The sequence below is a fragment of the Hesperophylax consimilis genome, chromosome 18, assembly GCF_061612785.1.
Source record: "Hesperophylax consimilis isolate HC1 chromosome 18, BYU_Hcon_1.0, whole genome shotgun sequence".
NCBI lineage: Eukaryota > Metazoa > Arthropoda > Insecta > Trichoptera > Limnephilidae > Hesperophylax > Hesperophylax consimilis.
Genome location: NC_142853.1, coordinates 8,927,076 through 8,935,591, shown reverse-complemented (window position 1 = coordinate 8,935,591; position 8,516 = coordinate 8,927,076).

Genomic DNA, 8,516 nt, shown 5'->3' with positions numbered 1-8,516 from the left:
CTCGACAAGCGGAAGGTTTCTTTCAAATCTTTCTCATCCAAATCTTTTGTTATTTATCTAATTCCCAGGGTTTGTATACCACTGGAGGTACAAGATTTTGACGATACAACGCGTTGAGCGCTGGAGATTTTCGTATGTTTGGTTTGAATTTGCGCTCATTCCAAAAAAATCATATTGACACGAAAACAGATAAACTCCCGATAAATGTATGTATATTTCATAATTTATGTGAAGTTTGTAATTTTTATAAAATATAAATGAACATCACTGAATTCGCAAATGCGTGAAATTCGTCTGATTGTTTAACAAAAATGGTTTAAAATTGGAAAATTTACAGGAACTAAATACAGGTAATTTTTAAAACGATATATTTATGAAAACATTACGTTTTAATTAAAATATTAGGCTGGCCGCATACATACGTTTTCCGTATTCGATTTCCGAATTCGTTTTCCGTATTCGGAATTCCGTGAGACTAGCGCAAACGTTCGTTTTTCTTCATTCGGAATGTATAAACGTCAGTACCAGTGTTGCCAACAAGGGCGATATATCGCCATTTAGGCTACTCAGAGCGAGAATCGGCGCCGAAAAAATCTAAAAGGCGACTGGTCGCCAATTAAGCTACTTCAAAAACATCAATTTTAAACATGTCCCGAAATTCTCTAGCCACCCCCCCACCATGAAATTTATTTTTCTGGGGACAAATTTTATATTTTCTTGAAATTCTCTAGCCACCCTCCCCATGAATTTATTTTCTGGGGACAAATTTTATTTTTTTGAAATTCTCTAGCCACCCCCCCCCCCCCCCACGACATTTAACATCAATTTTAAACATGTCCCACCTAACAGCAAATTCGGCTACTTTACGCTACCTTATGTATGAGAAACGGCGATATTAGGTCAAGATCCGTTGGCAACACTGAATTACGAACGGAAATTTCCGTACGTTTGCGTCGGCACAAACAAACTGTATGCAATAGCTGCGTTCCACATGACGTCATTAGGTTTTTTCCATTCGGTTTCTCCGAACGAGCCGGCTCGCATTCGGAACGTGAGTAAGGAATTTGTTCCGTTCGGAACTAAAACGAACGTGTGCGGCAGATAATGTATTTTCTACTGATTCCGTGCATTCGGATGTCCGAATACGGAAAACGAATTCGGAAATCGAATACAGAAAACGTATGTATGCGGCCAGCCTTAGGCTGGCCGCATACGTTTTAGTTCCGAACGGAACAAATTCCTTACGCACGTTCCGAATGCGAGCCGGCGCGTTCGGAGAAACCGAATGGAAAAAACCTAATGACGTCATGTGGAACGCAGCTATTGCATACGGAAAACGTATGTATGCGGCCAGCCTTAGAATGTACTTTGTCACATATAATGTAAAGGCGAAATCATTTGCGGATGATACGGTTCTTCTAATAAATGGGAATAATTGGGCCGAAAAATTTGACAAATCAAAAACAGTATAAAAAATTCTGTAGAGATTCTATTCAAGTTCTGTTATACTCTCAGTATTGAGAAATAAGTGGCCAATAATGATATTTATTTATTTATCGTTTCTTTACATTGTATCTTTTTTTACGCTAGAATTAATTATTAACCTCACTAGGACAAGCCTGTGTTAAGGTTAATAATTTTACAAAATAATAAAAATAGCACAAAGATTATACATTAAAGAGAACAATATTGTTACATTAACGTTTCTAGGAATTGGGTACCTACATGGTACCTATTAATCTAATTCTTACAGTAAAATGTAGTAAACATGGAGGGTGACCATGATATACATTGATATTTAATTGCAAGAAAAAATATAATAAATTATTATTTTAAAAAGGAGAGAAAAAAGAAAAAAAAATTACATTATAAAAAGAAAAGGATGTTAAAATATACGTATACAACATATTATGCTACAATTTAAAAGGACACAGATGAAAGAATATGTTGGAAATACTGAAATAGCACACATAATTTAACATTATTTTTAAATGTACACAAGGCATTTGATGACTTAATGTGATCTGGAAGGCTATTAAATTGAAGTGGAGCCTGGTACAAATAATGTCTTTGCCCAAATGAGTATTTAGGGTGAATTGCCATATAGATATAATAAGAGAACTTGAATAGAACATTCGCAGAACTTTAAAATCATCTTTGAAATTTGATGAAATGTTTGAATTCTTTGAAACAACCCGTCCTTAATGATAAAATAAAACCAATATTATCGCTTTTAAAATAAATAAAAAAATACAAAAAACTCGGGAAGAAAAATGAACTTAAAAATTCATCACTTAATTGGGAATCCATAATTGGAAAACGTTGACCATGTAACTTAAAATATTAAGTTATTTGTTCAAAACCATCAATAAAGTCCTTAGTAAAAAAGACTTAATAAAGATCTACATGATTCTTTGCCAATCGATCTTAAAATACGGGATTATCGGTTCGGGCCATAGACTAAAGTATAATACATCAATGGATGGGGCAGTGCAAATTATAATATCCTAAAATCATCCATTAAAACCTAAAAAGCCATAATGAAAACTAGTTACTAGCACTGACGAAATCTTCGACAAACTTAATATCATGTCACTTAAACAACTCTATTCTAAAACAATACTCCTTTACCTACATTCATAAATACAAAACACAAGAAATAACAACTAACACACGTATTAAAAACACTTATCTTAGGGTCAAAAACATATCCAACGAGCAACTACAACATACAAAATTTGGACAAAAAAGCTTTCTATACTATGGTACTAAACTCTACAGCAAAATCCCACTCTCATTCAAAACTCACAACAATATTTTAACATCTAAATCTCAAATAAATATTTATAATTATTTCAGAAAAAAACACTATTTATAATTACTTAACATTATCTACACTACTAAATTATAATAAAATGTAAATGAAATCCTCAGCACGGGAGATCCCAGTGATGATATTACTTAAAAAAAACTTTAGCTATTGTTACAATTATGTTCTAAACTTCCGATTTTATGTCCGGGTTAAATCTTCCCCATAGGAAAAACTAAACCCTTCCACACACTTTTCCACAAATGATCATCTAGTCAATCAACATTATTGAAGTGCATTATATAAGCAAAATAAATACAAAGCAATACAAGAACAACACGTCAACTCACCAGAGATCAAATGGGAAAATAATTCACCGACTCCAGATATTTTCATATCAGAGGGTTCGGTTCGGTAGAACTTCTAATAGGGCTTATAAATCCTGCTGATCCCTCAAAATAAATATTTAAAAAATCTTTCGTTATCCTACATGTATTCAAAATGACCGACTTTTGCATTTTTATATATAAATTTTTTGATAGATCTAATACGCCTAAATTTTGAATGAGAGAGCTAGGTATAATGCCAGCAGCCGAAATAACAAATGGTAATATTTTTATAGTTTGAGAATGCCAAATTCTTTTTATCTCATCTTGTTATAATACTCTATATTATTTTTATAATTATGTTTGTAGTTAATTTGAAGATTGAATTATGTATATCGAATTATGTTTAGAATGAATACTGTTCACACATTATTTTCTTTTTTGATAAACTTCCCTCCCATAAACACAAGCTCCTGGAGCCCACCTTATGGAGTAGCACAATAATTAGGAAATTTGAAAACTGGAATTATTTTGCAATAAATAAGTCTACTTGTTAAAAAAGGGTTAATAATAAAATACTTTCATTATTATATTATTATTATTACTTTCAAAAACTACAAAAATCGCTTGTTAATTTTTTCACTTCGCAAATAATTTTTCAATCGTAATTATGTATACTAAAAATGATCTATTTCTTTGTTATGAATCGCTCTAACTGAATAAGTATAAAAATGCACACAAGTTATGATATCACACGTTTTATTTAACGATAATTTAGGTACCGCGCCAAAATAGAAGTTGAAGAAGAAAAAGTAGAACGAAATGAAAAAATATTTTCACAATTTTCGCTTAATTATTAACGTTTTTAATATTAGCGCGCTCCCTCTAACATTCGTATTTACATATTTCCCTTTCAAACCATCTTTAAACGCTTACTACGGGGCCTTAATTCGCGGCACGGCTTTGTCCTGTTTATACATAGCATGAGAGTGCGAGTCAATCAAGTAAGTAAGTATTGAATCTTTTTGAACCTTCCTCGTGTACTAATTTTTATCAATTTGCCAATTTTATTCCATCGTGCCGAATGTTAGATTAATGTTGATCACATTTTTATCATTCATAAGTGTTTTTATTTCATCTTGTGGCGTAATAAATTATTTCACTGGGGGGCTGGGCGAGATAAATTAATAATGTAGCTTTGCAATATAAATATATTATTATTGTTATTGCCTTTTTAAATAACGATTGATGTTTTTACTACAGTTAGATCAAGATGAGATAAGTTAATTTATTTTTAAACATTACTAAACCATGTGAAAGAACTTAACAAAGCTATTTCCAGATCGCAACATCATATCCATCAAGAGCTATCGAGCATTGAAATATCCCGTCCTAAAAGAAAGACCCCATATTTTTCAAATGTTTAATAATAAAAAAATATTGTTTACGTGGGCGAAACCGGGTTGTAAATAAAAATATATTACTATCTATTCGCTTTAATCATCTAATCAGTTTTCTAATCTGTTTAGTATGTTCATGAAAAAAATCAATTAGTTTTCTAGTAATATATGTATGTTTTGTGTTAACCAGCGGAAAGTAAACAATATTATATTATGATATGAAATATAATGAAAATTAATAACAAATAAGGTTAATAAGGTTGACACCTTAGTTCAAACATATTATATTATTAATATAACATATAATATTATATTAATTTTGTGTTCTTTTTTTGTAAATTCCTACTTTGGGTTTGTACTTGTAAGCATAATATCATTGTTTACTGCAAATACTTTACAAAATAATATAATATATAGACACGCTGTAGAAATCTCTAAGTGGTAAGCAAAAATTACGTCAATTAGTGTACTTTCGATTTTCGTAGTTTTAATATAAGTAAGGTCGTGTGCTACCTCTAATAATATTTCATTCGTAAATACACACGAATTATTAGAAAAAATGTAATTTTTTCGATTATTTTCCGAAGATTTTCAACGCCATTAAAGAAACTGAGATAGCGAACGTAAGATGGACAACATCATTTTTATTTATTTCATCAATTGCACATCTATATAAGTAGGTTTACACATATTTTGCTACGCCTATCTCACTGGGGATATCCTGGGCTGAGACAGGCTAGTTTATAACTTTTATTATATTTTAACAATAAGTATATTAAGGTCATTCTCGAAATGTGCATATTTTGGTAAGTTGGAAACAAAAATATTTGTTAGATTTATGTAATTCAGTTTGGTATTAGTATTTTGTGACAATAATAATGAACTTTTTACTGGGACGAGAATAGAGAACTAATTAGAAAACTTTTAATTGAGACATTAATAAGAGAACTTTTAATTTAAATTAGTTGAGATTATTTAATTGTCTTGTTTTATCGGGTATTGTATAATATTAGTCCCAATGTATTTTAAATTTCGTTGTCCAAATGTTGTATTTGTTTTAGGTTTTTGTAAAAGTTCGTTGGTTTTAAATCGTATGTAATAATAACAAATAATAGAATAATATCAGTAGGTCGTATCGTACAGTATTCCGTGTTCGTTTTATAGTGTAAGCGAGTAAGCGCATCTTGTTATCTCAGTCACACCCGTGATGTAGAATGTAATATTCGACGCAAATACGAAATCGCCGCCCGCTATCGCTTATTTCGTTCATAAGCACAAATTCTTTTAATGTGTATCTTTGTCATACGTGAACAACGTTTGAATTAAGAATTTACTGGAAACATAAGAATGTATCTTACTTGCCACATTTTAGCTTGAGAATAGCAAGTCTAGATGTATTGTAACGTCATTGGTTTACCGTAATTGTTTTCTTGATGCTAATCTCCACCGGTTTAAGTTTGAATATTTTCTGTATATTAATTATCTATGTTCCTCTCTTGTTTGTTTTGCTTTGATAATAATTTTGATTTATCTATAAATTATAAAATTTCTCTACCTCCCACTGATGTTTCGTAAATAACTATTGTTTAAACTAACTAAGTAAACTATTTTCCTCTGACAACTAACTACACTAATGCATCATTTCACAGTTATATTACATCACCATAAAATTTAATGGACCATTAACATTCGCATACACGCAATTATAATTATGTAAGTTAAATGATATATTAAGCAAGATTAATAATATAATGATGCAAGTTGAATGATATAATTAAGTTAGTTGAATGATATAACAATGTAAGTTGAATGATATAATAATGTAAGTTGAATGATATAATAATGTCTGTTGAATGATATAATTATATAAGTTGAATGATACAAATATATTTTTACAACGAGATAACAAAAAATGTGAACGTTATAGTAACAACATAATATGTGCATTTAATTATTTTACAGGTCTCTTTAGTCCAAGAGAGATGGACTAGGATTTATAAAAAAATATATAAAAATTGAATATGTTTATGCGCGACTAGTATCTAGGTTAGAAAACAATTTAATTAGAAACTTTGTTTCCATTTAAAAAGGTAGTTGCCAAAAAGAATGGGAAAAATTATTTGCAAGATGATTGGAGAAGCAACTTAAAATTAGTTTGAAATAAAATTTGAAAATTAAAAATAGTGGACAGAAGAGACATCTATTCTCTGGTCAGTTTTGTATAGATTTTGCTCTGCAGGTGAGTGATAATGAATTACAGTCATCTTTGCATTAATCAGATGGATTCATCCGAATTATAGCGTTTGTCAAAAGAGGTCGATTTAAGACTAAAGGATTAAAATATTTTTTGTCACAATAATGTGGCAGTACTTTTGGAATTACAGGGTGCTAATTCATTATTATTGTAAATTCCACTCTCTTGAGAGCTGGTGGTGACAGATTATAATTTCATACTGCAAATGCAAATATTATTGTGCCGATCACCAGTCCGCTGCCGAATTTGAAGATTAAGGAGCTAAACTCAATGCGAGTGATATTTCTGGTGAGTCTTCTGTTTTTATGTATTTGGTGGCTGGATTGTAAGTTGTTACTTCTCCTGCAGAGTGAGTTTAATAATCAACCAATTTTTTTCATAGGGAATTAATTTTCCTGATGGTCTGTGTGACTACAAGCCAGATCATCACCAATGATATTGTTAATTTTGAATTTGAAATATGCGATCGAAAAATATGCCTTTTAATAAATAGGTCCCAATGATCAAGTTGGTTAAGACTCCTGTCCCGGTGAGACAAGAGATCCTGGGTTTAATCCCTAGTTGTGACCGTTATCTTTTTTTATTTTTCTGTGTCTTGTTCTGTTTCATGTTTCGTTTAGATTTATCAGTAATTTTTTTACAGATATGAGCGAATTTTTATTGTCCAAATAGAAAGAATTCCCGTTTTAGAATTGTTGTTTATGCAAAAATTTTAAGGTTAGTTTTTACTAACTAACTAAACATCACACCGTTTCACCGACGGGGTAGGCAGCGAGGACGGACCACAATCAATTCGGTCGTAGCACACACTTCTTGCCTAATTCGCATTCATACATCGTCTCATGCATACTCTCATATTATTCTGACTTGCGTGCCATGTCTTCGTTTAGGAAGGTTAATTTTCTTATCTTATTTAATCTAAAGTATGAAAATATGATCCTAAAATAGTAAAATTCTCAGTATTGTTTTTCAAAAAAAATCAATATTATTATGTCAAAACATGACGTGAAGAAAAGACGAAAAATTATTCGTTTATAGCTACTACAATCACAATGCATTATTTTCCATTTCCTATAACTGAAATAGGTACTTACTTCTCTTTATTATCTAACTGATACAATGTATTTTGAATATAAAATGTAGATTTTAAGCGTGTCCATTTACTTTTTTTAAAGTGCATACAATAGGTGCTATGTTGCACTTAATAATGTGCAATAAAAAAATTATAATGCTTTCTTGCACGTGATAGCAACTAAATGTAGAATGTAACCAAAAGAGGATTTTTAGGTAAACCTAAAAGTAACAAAAAGCTATCATCATAGTTGTAAACGTTTTGTCAACATTTTGTCAAAATTTTGTAAACATTTTGTAAACATTTTTAACAAGATACAAGACAATAAATATAATGCAACAATGAGCGCAAATTTCAACAGCGCAGTAAAAAGTTACGCACTTCGATACGAAAGTAAGCATTCGAAAGCTGATCCAAAATCCTTTGGTATTTTATTTTATGGCAATGTCATTTCAATCGTTAGCTCCTTAAAAACTTAATAGGTATATTACGCATATTTCAAAAGTTTAAAACGGCCCTTTGCACCTAATTGCAAACACGTCTGCTATGGATTAGGTTTCGAAATTTAACAGAACATATTTAGAGAGTTTAGACAAAATAATCTTGATACACGAGCGAAACCAGGTTGTGGTACAGTACAGCTTGACACAGTATA